At 47.0% G+C, this 14,868-nt stretch overlaps 1 protein-coding gene across 3 annotated transcripts in view; it reads right to left on the bottom strand.

Moving 5' to 3' along the window:
- MGRN1 (mahogunin ring finger 1, E3 ubiquitin protein ligase) overlaps nucleotides 1-14,868 on the bottom strand; it is a 59,757-nt gene that overhangs the window by 44,388 nt on the left and 501 nt on the right. The gene's annotated exons all lie outside the window — the stretch shown is intronic.

Here is a 14,868-nt window from a genome sequence, read left to right as displayed (position 1 = left end):
CCGGGGGAATTTTGCTGAGTTAAATTAATCAATCACAAAAGGACAAATATTGTCTAAGACCAATGTTGTAAAAAGTTAAAATATATATATATATATACATATCTTTTCTTGATTTAAAAAAAACACAATCTATGATGGTTACCCAGGGAATGGTGATCGGGTGGGGAAGGAAGATGGAAAATTATTTATAAGCTAAAGGTTAGGCACACGTTAACTTGGGCAGGCAATATACAACAAGAGGGAGGTTAGCAGAGGAAAGATGAAAGTTGCAGAAGACACAGGGAGGATCCAATAGTTACAGTGAATAGATGTAAACGCTGTTAACTGTTGGTACACAGAGGGGATTGCAATCACTTAATGAAGCATAGTATATGATCTGTTGAATGTAAAACTGATGATCTGCTCTATAAACCTTGATTCAATTCACAATAAAAGTTGAAATAAATAAATAAGAACACAGTAGGAAGCCTCTAACTTCCTGATCTCAAAACCTACTATATAGTCACAGTAGTCAAAGCAGCCTGGGACTGGTATAGTAACCGGCACATACATCAGTGGAGCAGAACTGAGAGCCCAGGAGTAAATCCATCCACCCATGTGTGGTCCAGTTTTTTGACAAAGGGCCAAACCACATTAAATGTGGAAGAGAGAGTCTTTTCAACAGACGGTCCTGGCAAAACTGGAAATTTATTTGCATAAGAATGAAACAGGACCCATATTTCACACTATAAACAAAAACAAACTCAATGTGGATTAAAGACCTAAATATGAAACTATAATGATCATCAATGAAAAATTAGGGACAAACTTATAGGCCCTGATACATGCCACAAACATACTATCAAACAAAACACACACAGCTGGAAGACAAAATAGATGATTGGGACCTCCTAAAAATTAGACACTTCTGTGCATCAAAAGAGTAAAAGGAGAGGGAGAGGGGCAGGCTTGGTTGGTTGACGATGCATGGAGGGGATTGTAACCATAGCAACAAAACAATATACACAGGATGAATGTAAAATTAATGTTCTCCCATGTAAACTATCACATAATTCACAATAAAACATTAAAAACAACAACAACAACAAAAAAAAAAAAGTAAAAGGAGAACCCACAGATTAGGAAAAAAATTTTGGCACTGACCTATCAGACAAGGGACTACTGTCTAAAATGTATAGAACACTTCAACAGCCCAACAAGAAGACAAATATCCAATTTAAAAATGGGCAGAGGACATGAACAGACATTTCACTACAAAAGACATTTTAGGCAGCCAACAAACAGATGAAGAAATGCTCAAAATTATTAGCCATTGTTGTTAATCAATTCCAGTTCATAGTGACCTATGTAAGGTTTCCAAGGAGCGGCTGGTGGGTTTTAATTGCTGACCTTGCAGTTCATGTCAACCTTGTCCTCTAGTGCTTATCCTGTATCGCCACACCAGGACCCCACTGTTGTTGTTACTAAGAATCAAGAAGTCAGGAAAAAAAAAAAAAAAAAAGACTCATTGAGTCAGTTCTGACCCACAGTGACTATAAATCAAAATAACAATGAGATACCATCTTATCCCAGTATTGATAACAAAGTTCAAAAAAACAGAAAACAAATGCTGGCAAGGGTGTGGAAAGACTGCTGGGGAAACTGTCAAACAGTACAACCACTATGGAAAACAGTATGGCACACCCTCAAAAAGTTGGAAACAGAAATAGCTTATGACCCAGCAATTCCTCTACTTGGTATCTAACCTCAAGAAATAAGTCGTCGGGTGAAGACCTGGTTGGCCAGCAGTGTGGCAAGACCTGGGGACTCTTGGGGCCAGAGTCAATGACATAGCCACAGAGGACTAGAATGGAGAGTGAAATGTCCAGCTGATAAGAAGGGAGGGCATATACACAAGAACACCCACACTTGCAAATACACCCACTTGACCTGGCTTCAATGACTGGATGATCAGAGCTCAACCAGAAGAAGAAAGAAGAGAAAAAAAAAAAATAATCTGATACAATTTGATGAACTTGACCTACACCTATGGAAGCAGTAGCTCAAAAGTGGAAACAAATCCATACAACAAGAATCATTCCCACCCTCTCCACACAGAGTACAGAGGGATGAGCAACTGGGACATTGGCTACTCAAAATGGGGGGTGGGGGTGGGGGGCTACAAAGGCAAGAAGTGACTGGCTTACAAGCTTTCAAGAGGGAACCTAAATCCAGAGGGCCTGGAGGAAGGTAGAATCTCCAGTTAGTAGTATCCAATCTGTCTATGTGGGGCTGATGAAATGAAATGCAGACGGGTCTCTTGTGATACAATAGTGAGTAATTGTTATCAGGACTGATTGTGAGGGTCGGAAATGTAAAGGTAGATGCTTTATAGCAAGGAGGGGAGTGACTAACTTTGCAGTCTAGGAGCAGAGATCCCTGGGACCATCAAGGGAGAAGAGCCGAGAGCGGGACCCTATCCAGAGAAGCAGTGATGCCTGAGATGCAGGCAGAGACGATGATGTGGAGAGATGGAGCAGCTGGGGACTTTAGATCCAGAGAGGGAGAGGGACTGTGTGCTGAATACCAGGGGTGGGGGGATTTTGAGGGGCAGGCTTGCAGGGTATATGCCCTTTGATTGATGGATGATGCATGGAGGGGATTGTAACCATGGCAATGGGACGATATATCATAGAATGAATGTAAAACTAATGTTCTCCCATGTAAACTATCACATTATTCACAATAAAACATTAAAAAAAAAAAGAAAGAAATCGTGACAGGAACAGATATCTACACACCCACAATCACTGCAGCCCTATTCACAACAGCGCAACTACAAGACAGCCTAAACGCCCAACAACAGAAGGACAGCTAAACCAATGGTGGTGCACATACACAATGGACCGGTGTGCACTGATGAAGAATAACAACATCCATGAAATACCGCATAACATGGATCAACCTGGAGGACAAGTGTGGTACGAGACCACTGTTGCAAAGAGCTAAGAAAAGATTTTTCGTGCCAAAAGTAACATTCTATGATTGTTCAGGGGTGGGAGGGAAGGGAAAATTATTCACATGTGTCACTTGGGTGACGACACATGTTAACTTGGGTGATGGGGAAGGCAATATACAAGAGGGAGGTTGGCACAGGAAGTTGAAGGCAGTGGAAACCTCAGGGAGGAGTGAAAGAGTTAAAGTCAATAGCGGTTAATACTGTTAACTGATGACACATGGAAGGGACCGTAATCAGTGCAATGACACGCATGGTTTGGTGAATGTGAAACTGATGATCTGTTCTATAAACTTCCACAAGTCACAATAAAAAGCTTTAAAAAAAAATCAACAGGAAAGAAAACAAAACACTAAAACTACAGAGGTATCTGCCAGAACAGTTCAGAATTTTAAAGTAAAATAAAAACATGATCTTGAGCTGGTGGGAAAAAGGAGCAGCCAACACCCTCACACACTGTTAAACCAAAAGAAAAAAGAAAACACATAGAATCCAATGCCACCGAGTCAATTCTGGCTCACAGTGTCCCTACTGTCACGAGAACTGCCCCCACTGGGTTTCTCAGGGTGTCATCTTTATAAGAGAGGATGGTGGGTTCGAACTGACGACTGTCCAGTTAGCAGACCAACTCTTAACTACTGCACTACCAGGCAACCCTGGCTCCTTAGGACTGAGGTGGTGGTGGTAGTGTGCCATGGAGATGGTTCCAACTCATAGCTACCCTGTATACGGTTTCTGAGGCTGTAAATCTTTATGGGAGCATAATAAAGCTTCATCTTTCTCCTGTGGAGCGGCTGGTAGTTTTGAACTGCTGACCTTAAGGTCAGCAGCCCGACTTCTTAGCACTACACTACCAGAGCACCTTAGGACTGAAATACAGGGTCAAATTCAGAACACATGGATGAAAAGACGAAGAGCTGTGTTCTTCCCAACTTGATGCACACCTTATTTCAGAATCAGGAGAGCACAGATTCTATCAGCAGTGCTCCAAACTCAGAGGTGTGCTGCAAACTGCAGCCAGTCTCTTCTTCACCTAAACCAGGTGTCAGCGAAGCCACTCTCAGTGTGTCAGCAGAGGCCTGCACTCCACAGGGCTTTTCAATGGCTGAGTTTTCTAAAACATTCTTCTGAGGTGCTTCTGGGTAGACTTAACCTTTTCAGTTAGCAGCCAAGCATGTTAACCATTTGCCCCACCCAAGGACTCCATTCTTCACCTAGCTCCACCAAAAAGTATATCTAATGACGTCTTTTCATGGATCACGTGGGCCCTCACCCAAACCATCCTATAGGATGGGGTCTCATCCTTGTCCCATCTCCTTCCTGGTGGGATGGTCACTCCTCTAGGGGGCAGATCTCCCCAAGCTCTTGGGAAACTAGATGCCGGGGCAGTTGACAGAACTGAACAGCTCAGCATTCTTCGTTGACTCCCCAAGTCAGAATGGCAGAGATGGTTCCCAGACGGTGGCAGTCTTCCATCACAGACGTGTCACAGCATGTGAAAAAGGCAAGTGAGACATGATCTCCTGCCAACATCGGCCTAGGAGGAGTTGGTTTGGCTGGGTCAGGAGATGGGAGTGGTCACTTCTGCCAGTCAGTCAGAAGTGCTGGGCGTTCTCCAGAAACATACCCAGCCCAGTGAAAAGCAAACAGCTCTGCTGGACTGGCCCAAAGCTTGGTCCCACCCGGCCCACTCCTACCCTGGCAGTTTACAGGAACTGAAAAGGACCTGGGAAACCAAAAGTTGTCCCTTTGTGTTTCAGTCAGGAACAGGCTTGAAGAAGTGACAGGCGGAGCAAGACTCAGCCCTCAGCTGGGCCAAAGAGTCCCACCCCATGGCTCAATCCTCAGGGCTGTCTAGAAGGATTTGCCTGGTTTGGGATTTGGTTTTTAATTTATTCACTATCCTTAGCAGCCAGAATGGTTAAGACTTTATCTCTTACATCAGGCATGTTATGAGGAGAAACCAGTTCCTGGACAAGAGAGACATCATGCTTAGTGAAACGGAGAGTCAGTAAAAGGACAAAGACCCCCTCAAAGAAATGGACTGAGAGCAATGCCTGCTGTAACAACTGGGAGGCTGGCTGGCCCGGGGCCAGGCAGTGTTTCATTCTGTTGTGCAGAGGGTCGCTAAGAGTCGGCATCAACTCGGTGGCATCTAATAACAACAGCTATGAATCTCCAAGCTCTTATATTTAGTGAAACTGATAGTTAACTTTCCTGGTCATCTTGGTGGAAGGGCACGTTGTCAACAAGGTAAAAAAAACAACCAAACAAAACCAGACCCAGTGCTGTGGTGTCAACTTCAACCCAGAGTGACCCTATAGGATACGGTAGACTACCTTCCCGGGGTCCCAAGGCTGTCATCCTGACATAAGCTGACTGCCACAAATTTCTCCTGAGGTGCAGCTGGTGGGTTTGAACTGCCAAGCTTTCAGATAGCAGCTGAGCACTTAACCACTGTGCCACCAGCACACCCAACAAAGTAAAACCCACACCAACTTGTGAGCCAGAAAACCCAGGTGTGTGCTCACACACCCCTAAACGAAGTCTTCTATCCTTGGCCCCCAGGCCACCACCCCGTGATTATAAGATCTACAGCTTTGGAAAACCCTCTAGAACAGTTCAGCTGTCCTACAGGTCTGTTGTTGGGGTCGGAAGCAACCTGACAGCAGATTTTGGGTTTTTTTTTTTTAAGGAACCTGCTGGCCCAATGGCTGGTAACTGAAAGGCTGGGAGTTTGAACCCACCCAGAAACTACGAAGGCGAAAAGACCTAGTGATCTGCTCCCACAAATATTACCAGAAAAGCCTATGGGGTGGCCCTATTCCGCCACAGAGAGTCTCTGTGAATCAAAACCCAACTCAGTGGGCATCCGACTACAACAAGAATATGTGGTCTGCTCCCCTCCTGAGGCCAACTACCACAAGTCCTGGCCATGGGCACACGATCCCAAAGGATTAAAGGAAAGGTGTGTGACCCTTACGTATGCCTGGTGGGACGCCAAGGTCTGGAGTGATCCAGTTGATATGAAAGGTCAGCCTGCGTGCATGGTCTCACCACAGCCGAGCTGATGCAACAGAACCTGGTTATTTTCAACTAGAAGGAAAACTAGAGTCCCTCACTAGCTCCCAGGGAAACTAGGTCCCTCAAGTCACATATCCATATCAGAGTGAGACACACCGGGACCTCACAGACACCACTGCTCCACGGAGCCCAGCAACAGCACACAGCACCCTGGTCCTCTGGGATATATTAGGTGCCTTCCTCAAACGAACACACCACATGGCAGTGTCTATGGCAGGCTTCTAACCCTGCGTGAGGCCCAGCTTCTTCCTAAAAGAACCAAGTCTCCGCTCACACCCGTACCCAGCTCTGGTTAGGGCTGTTTCACCTGAACCAAGCTTGGCAGCTCCGTGAACATACACCTTATCTCCACAGTTCTTGGGGGCAGTGATGGGTCAGGGATCGAATTCCCAAGCTTATCAATGTTCCTTATGTGCGACCACCACCCAGCTGTCCGTGGAGGCTTGCATGTTGCTATGAGGCTGAATGGGTTTCAGAGGCGCTTCCACACTGCGGCAGACTAGAAGCAAGCCCTGTCATCTGCCCCTGACCACCAGGCCTTGACACCCCTAAGGGTGACCCAATCTGCTGCCTTCCATGGGGACGGTGTTCTGTTACACTGAGTCCAGGGCCAACTCAACGCCAGTAACAGCCCAGCTCTCACAATAACATCCTAGCCCAATGAACACCATAAAACCATGGAGCTGGTTCTCAACTGCCCGTGGAGCCCACAGAGGACGTGCAGGGAAGTTAACGTTCAGCTCACCCTGCAGCATGGGTGAAGCAGGTTCTAGCTCCAACTACACAGCCCAGCTCGCGGGGCTCCACACACCAGGGGAGAGACCAGCCCAGGCCCAACAGTACATAACCCAATCCGGACCCTGAGAGAGATGCTCTCGGCAGGACCTGCTCCATAGCCTTTACTGAGGGCCGACTATGTGCCATGTCCAGGTGTCAGGGGACAAAGGCCATAGTCCGCTATCTAGCTCCTCCGCCAAAACATGTGGAGCCACAAGGACATGGGGAGGCTGCCATGAGATAAAGGAGGTGGACAGACCTGGAGAGCACAGACCTCAACCCAGGCACAACAGACTAGAACTGGGCTTTACATGGTGTTCATAAAAAGATTACCAGGCCTTTCTTCCAAGGTGCCTCTGAGGGAGTCTGGACTCTGAGGGAGTAGCTGTAGTTGGTAACTGCTGCGCCCACCACCGAGTGGATTCCGATTCAGAACATCACTATGGGACAGCACAGATCTGCCCTCCGTGACTTCCCAGGTGTATATCTTCCCAGAAGCACAGTGACACACCTTTCTCTCATGCAGCAACTAGTGGGTTCAAACCTCCAACCCTTCAGTTAGCAGCTCAGTGCTTAACCCACTGTGCTGACCATGGTTCTCTGCCAGTGCAAACCCACTGCGGTCTATTCCAACTCCTAGTGTCCCTGCAGGACAGAGCCAACGGCCCCACAGGCTTTCTGAGACTATCAAGCTTTAAGGGAGCCAAATGCGTCTCCTCCTCCTGCAGAGCAACGCGGGGGTTTGAAACAGTGAGCTTTCAGTTAGCTACCCAGTGCTTAACCCACTGCACTGCCCAAGCTCCTTTCTGAGAGCATGAGTCACCTGATATTTGACAGGTGAAGTTTGGGTTGTGACCATGTTTGGCCTGGTCCCCGCATGCTCTCCCTACAGGACAGGACCGGCAGTAGTGCTGAGCCACCATATTTGATGGTAATCCACAGTTCTTAACAGCAGTGGGCACAATGACCATGACAGTGGCCTGGCAGGATGGACACTCCATGAGTGTGGATGCCTACCAGGTGCACAAGTCAGGCTGTGTACCTTTGGGCAGGAGGCTTACTTGGGGAGTGGATTGCCTCTAGGCGTTTAACTGAGGAACTAGGTTTGTTGACCCGCAAACACCTTCAGACTAAGACCTGTCCATTGGGAGTTTCCTGTCATTGTTAAATGTCATCGAGTCGGTTCTCACTCAAAGCACCCTGTATAGGGTTTCCAAGGCTTTTTGAATCTTTGTGGGAGCACAAGCCTCATCTTTCTCCAGCGAAGCGGCTGAGGGGCTCTAACCACCAAGCTTGTGGCTTGTAGTTCAGTGACTGCCCTGTGGCATCACCATGGTCCCTGGATACTTGTCATCAGCCCTGAAAGAGCTTTGTAAGTGACCTGAGCAGGGCAGAGGCTGGGCCCAGGGGCCGAGGGTCAGAGAGTGGCCTGCCTGTGGACATGGCAGAGGACAGCTGTGCCAAGACTTTCTGACCCTGAACTGTACCCTGTTGGCTTCCGTAATAAACCCTCTAACTATGGGGTCATGGTACGGCACTGTAGGATAAGCACTGGACTGACTGCAAGGCTGGGTTCAACCACAAGGTCAGCAGTTCAAACTCACCATCCGCTCACCCTATACAAGGTTGTTATCAGTCAGACCTGACTCAACTCCACAGCAATTAACAGAAGCAACTATGAATAATGGAGTCTGCGTTCTGTGTGGTCACTGCAACAAATGATCACAACCAGCTGCATCGAGAGGGCTGGGAGAGGGCTGGTTGGTACCAGTTCTGCAACACCCCACTCGGACTCAGACTCGGACTCCTCCAGGGTTCTGCAACACCCCACTCGGACTCAGACTCGGACTCCTCCAGGGTTCTACAACACCCCACTCGGACTCAGACTCGGACTCCTCGAGAGTTCTGCAACTCCCCACTCGGACTCAGACTCAGACTTGGGGTTCTGGCACCTGCTTTGATCCTCAGCTCGGGCAATGGCCTGCTGTGGGATCAGGTTGCACCTGGCCCAGCCTCAGCTCTCTTGTGCAGAAGGAAAGCAAAGCCAGCCCTGCAAGTGAATGGAAGGTCAGCCACAACGGGACACACAAAGAATCCTACACGTGGGAGGCAGGCCCTCAGAATCAATTACAGCCACTACTGTCACCATGACTACTGGCTGCAACACCCCAAAGTCTCACAGTCCCTAAGTTCAGCGCCCCTGGCCCTCCTCACTCTCCCTGAAGGAATGCACAGCATGGGACACCTCCAGGTAGAAATTGCACTCTCCCCAAGAAGACCATGGACACCCATCACCTCCAGACCAGCAGCCAGAGGGACTTTCGCAAGCTTGAAAATCCCTACACCTGGACTTGTAACTGTACAAAGTGCTCCGTAAGACTGAAGCTTCTAGAAAGGAGGAACACACCAGCAGAGACCCCTCGGAGGGCCGGCACTGGGAGCAGGATGAGGGAGCAGGATGACGGGGCTGGGCTGGAGTCTGGTCCTCCCACAGACTTACCTCATGAGCTTCGGCTCCTCCTCTCTCCTGGCCCCAGTGCACCCTCACCTTGTAACTGGGGGAATCTGACAAGAATAGCGTGCCCCCAGCAGCTGCAGATCAGTACACGACTTCTGCTGGAACTTTACTGGCATCATAACGACACTTAGTTTTCCTCAACATTAACTGTTTGTTTTGTTAATTGTGGTTTAGGTGAAAGTTTACAGAGCAAATTAGTTTTGCATGCAATAGTTCATACACACTTGCTTTTGGACATTGGTTGCAACCCCTTAATGTACCTGCACCCTTCCTCCCTGAGTTCACTGTCCTTCATTGGCCTTCTTCCTACCCCCTTCCTGCCTTGAGAGCTTTGTTGGGGGCAAACACTGGGAGTCTGTTCCTTTGCTGTTGCTACAGTGTTACACTTTATACAGTCTGTCTGTGGAGTTTGGCTGCAAGGTGATCTCTGAGAGTGGGTTCAGTTCCAGGCTTGTAGGGTTATCTAAGGGCATGCTTTTAGACATGAGGTCACCATAATTTGGAAGCAATTTGATGACAATTAACCAACAATTCTATCCTGTGGTCTCTATCCACCAGATGCCAGCAGTATTTGTCCTCCTGCTCTGACAATCAAAAATGATTTCAGACATTTCCAAATATCCCCTGAGGGCAAAAAAATCACCCTTGGTTGGTATCAGAAGACATGGGGAAGAAGGCAAGAGTTAGTTAACGCGAATAAAGGTAAATGCTGTTAACTGATGGTACATGGAGGGGATTGCAATCATTGCAATGAAACAATATATACGATTTGTTGAATGCAAAACTGATGATCTGTTCTGTAAACCTTCATTCATTCATACTGTTACAGCTTTGTAAACATTTATTTTCCATTCCAAATGAACATATTTTACTATTGTTGTTATATATTGCCTTCCCTATCACTCAAGTTAATACGTGTCTACACGAGCTCTGGTAGCGTAGTGATTACGAATCAGACTGCTAACCTCATGGTCGGCAGTTCGAAACCAGCCGTTCCACGGGAGAAAGCTGAGGCTTTCTGCTCCTGTAAAGACTTACAGCCTAGGGAACCCCGTACAGAGTCACTATGAGTCTGAACCGACTCCACGGTACTTAACAACAACCCTCTAACCAGTGAACTACTTACTGTCCCTTCCTCCTCACCTCTAATAGTCATTAAAGAATGTTCCTTTTTGTATGAAAAAAATATAATAAGTTACCAAAAAAATCAGCCTCAGTTGAGAACCACTGGCACAGACATTGGGATAGAAACCAAGATCCAGATAGAAATCCTCGCGCTTACCACCAACTGGGTTTTGAGCGAGGCACAAAAGCAAAAGGAAAATCTCTTCAACCAATGACACAGGAATAACTGGATATCCAGGAGCAAAAGACTGACGGGAAACCACGCACACATGTGCATACACACAGGCCTACAATGGCTCATAAAACTAACTGTAAGAGCTAAACCTGTACGATGTCTAGAAAACAGACAAAGGAGATGGGTCTGTGTGACGTGACCTCGTACAAGGCAAAGATGTGAGATAACGAACCCAACGTCATCAAAGTTAAACTCTTTTTCTTTAAAAGACACCAACAGTTGGTGGGGTGTGGCGCTGAGTCTGTTCCGACGCACAGCGACCCTATATAGGGCTTTCGGCTTTTGAGGTTGTAAATATGTACAGAAGCAACTGCCTCAAGTTCTCCCACAGAGCGGTTGGTGGACTCACACTATTGACCTTGCAATTAGCAGCCTAATGAGTAACACACCAGGCCATTAAAGAGGTGAAAGGATAAATCAGAGACCAGGAGAATGTATTTGTAAATCACACAGCTGATAAAATAATTGTATCTAGAATACAGAAGGAACTCTTACAACTCCTTAAGAAAACAATCCTCTAATTTTTCTCACATACTCCACAGTCTCCAGCTGGGAAAACACGCTGTATACTGAATGCTAGGGTCCCTTCAGAGCTTTGGTGGTACCGTGGTTAAAGCGCTTGGTTGCTAACCAAAAAGTTGGCCGTTCACGTCCACCTACTGATCCGAGGAGAAACCCTAGCTGCCTGTTTCTGTAAAGACACACTGTTTTAGAAACACTATGGCTCTGTCTACTCTGTCCTATAGGCTCACAGTGAGTCAGAATAGACTCAAGGGCTTGGTTTGGGGGCTTTAAAGATTCCATCTGCCTCTCACTGTCCCTTCCTGAGCTGATGGTACACTCCTGGGGATGTTAGGGAGACCCGGAATCTCAGGTGTCCAGGCAAGCTAGGGACCAGGAGCTAGAGCTAGGACTATGACAGGCAGAGACTCTGAAAGGTGGCACAAAGAATGAGGAAATAGACAGTACCCATTTGACCTAGCCTCAATAGCTTGATAATCACAACTCTCGACTTGTTGTTGATGTTGTTAAGTGCCATCGCGTCGGTTCCCACCCACAGCGACCCTGTATAGGGTTTCCAAGGAGCAGCTGGTGAGCTTGAACCGGTGACCTTGCAGTTCAAACGGTTTTGCAGTCTGGCGCATTAACCCACAGCACCACACCAGGTCTCCAGAATTTGACTAAGGAAAGATTAAAAAAACAAATACCAAAAAAAAAAAAAAAAAATTTTTGATAAAAGGAGGATAAATTGCTACAATTTGATGAACTTGCCATATACTCATGGAGGTAGTAGTTGTAAATACCAACAGAGAGGGAGGGGGTCTTCACATCTAGTATCAAAGCTATTCCCTCTGTCTACAAGGTAGATAAGGACAGGCAACTTAGACATTGGCTACCTAAAATGAGGGGGTGATAAAGGCACAAAGTGACTGGCTTACAAGTTTTCAAGAGGGAGTTTAGTTTGGGGGGGGGCGGAAAGAGTCCCCACTGAATAGCTGTCACCTTGTCTAGATGAGTCTAGTAAAAAGAGATGGGGATAAGATTCTTATGATTCAAGAGTGAGTTAATTGTTATCTTGACTAACTGTGACTGTCACAATTGTAAAGGTAGAAATTCTGTAACAAAATCGGGGGAGTAGTTAATCTTACAGTCCAGAAACAGAAGACCCTAGGACCATCAAGGAAGAAGAGCACAAACAGAATGTGAGACCTTATCCAGAGAAGCAGCGACATCAGAGATGGAGGCAGAGACGGGAACATGCAGAGGGAGCAGCTGAGGACTCTAGACTCATGGGAAGAGAGGGACTAAGAGCTGGCAGCCAGGAGGCCGACTTGCAGAATGTGCCCTTTAGAGGTGTAAATTATTATATATGTCTGACTGTCAAAAAAAAAAAAAAAAGAGCTAAAATGAATAGAGAGAAATACTGTTAACTGATGGTACATGGAGCGGATTATAATCATTGTAATGAAACAAGGTGTATGATTTGTTGAATGTAAAACTGATGATCTGCCCTGTACACTTTCACTCAATTCACAATAAAAACTTTAAAAAAAAGAATGAGGAAGTAGATTGAGAAATAACATTCACCAGAGAGGGCAGTCTTTGGACTGGACAGGCCTAGAAGAGAATTACTATAGCAGGCAGTTTCACCAAAGGTGGCCAGTGGGTTTTGCCTCTGGTGCCAAACAGCTTCAGTCACTTAGTACTGACTAAATGAAGTCTGAAACCAAGTCCAGGCTTGGCAGGAAAGAGTACCATGGTTGATTAACCACGTCTACCATAAGCAGATCTGAAAGTGGTACTGTAAAATGCCATGTATGCATTGTTCTATCCAAGTTCCTAAGTATGGGACATTACATTTACTCTGGCCCCAGGAGACAAAAGGAGTCACATTCAACTTATACTTTTCTGATTGTGTCAGCCAATGCCAACTGCTCTCAGGTCAAAGCTGATCACCTTGTACTTTTCTGTTTCAACAATTACAGTAGCTAACGTTTGGGGAGCACTAATTACATATCAGGTAGGTTCTATGCACCTGGTAAACATATCAACTAAACGTATCAGCCCATTTTATAGATGAGAAAACTGTAGCCCAGGGGTTAACTAACTTGCCTAACGTCACTCAGCCAAAGACAGGTTGGATGAACATGAGAGAGAAGAGGATGATATTTCCCAATCTCAGTTCACAAAAGTCCCCCCATGGCCTACACCAGGCCGACTGCCCTGCCACTGAACCTGGCACACAAGCAGGCATGACAGCCTCTGGTCTGGTAGGTCTGGGTGCCTTTTAGCCAACTGACTGTTGTGCTCCCACATCTCTTAGCCCCAGTAACTTCCCATTCTCCTTCTAAAATCTGGACAGAGCTACTCTCCAACCTGAGTGGAGATGAGACAAACCTGGGGAAATAAAGTACGTTTAACATGCAAAGGAGCCTAGGTGAATCAAGTGGTTTGTGATCAACTGCTAACCCAAAGGTTGGCAGTTCCAACCCACAAGCAGCTCTTTGAAAGTTAAGGCCAGGTGAACTGCTTCCATAAAGATTTCAATAAAAACCAAGTCCACCGCGATCTAGACTGTTTCAACTCATAGTGACCCTTGTTGTTAAGCACCATCGAGTCAGTTCCAACTCACAGCGACCCTGTGAGGGTTTCTGAAGAACACCGGGTAGATTTGAAGCAGCAACCTTTCAGTTCAAACTGACCTTGTGACCCAGTGCATATCCCATATGGCCACACCAAGCCAAAGTGACCCTAGAAGCAAACAGAACTGCCCCAAAAGGTTTCCAAGGCTATCCTCTTGACAGAAGCAGACTGCCTCATCGTTCTCCCACAAGCAGCTGGTGGGTTCGAACCATCCACCTTTTGGTTAGCAGCTGAGCACTAAATCCCTCTGGAGTAGTTCTGGCCTACATACATGGGGTCCCATGAGTTGGGCAGATTTGACAGCAACTCACACAAGACCCCCAGATCCCAATGGGTCTAAGAAAATACATATCTAATGCAATTCCCCACCAGGTGGACAAAGGTGGTCCTGAACCACAAGCAGAGACACCCTGGTAGCCGCTGATGCTAACTGAGAGGCCCAAGACACCCTGACATCATCATCAGCTCACACCCCTCAGGAGCCAGGATCTGAAGCACCCAATCGAAATGTTCCCAACTAGGTCCAAATCCTCTCTCCACCACGAACAGCCAAAAGTGAAGAGCCCACATTCATCCAAAGAGGTAGCAGAACACGGTTCACCTGAGTCTGGGAATTGGGCACCTGGTCCCAGGTGAGAAGCTACCCAGCTGACACCTTGGGAAGGCACTCCCTCCTTCCTTATGACTTTAGGTCTGAGACCAGAGAAGCCGGAAAAGCCCCCTGCAACCATGATCCAGTTCCCTGGCTTAGCTGAAGGTCTCCTCTCTGCAGGAATTCCTAGCCCCCTCCTCGTTTTCACACCACCTCCTTCAGCCCATTCCACCCAAAGAGATAGCAGGCGAATTCGGCCTTGCCCAGTTGGCATGGAAAGCGTCCAGACACTGGCCCCGTCCTCACACCAGCCACAAAGAGCGGACGCCGATGGTAGTGGTGGTGATGTCAGCCCTACTGACAATTGTCACTTGATATGCCCACACGAAGTGCCAGGC

The sequence above is a fragment of the Chrysochloris asiatica genome, unplaced genomic scaffold (genome assembly GCF_000296735.1).
Source record: "Chrysochloris asiatica unplaced genomic scaffold, ChrAsi1.0 scaffold00305, whole genome shotgun sequence".
NCBI lineage: Eukaryota > Metazoa > Chordata > Mammalia > Afrosoricida > Chrysochloridae > Chrysochloris > Chrysochloris asiatica.
Note: the sequence above shows the minus strand (reverse complement) of the source record. Positions and strands in the feature narration are given on the sequence as shown.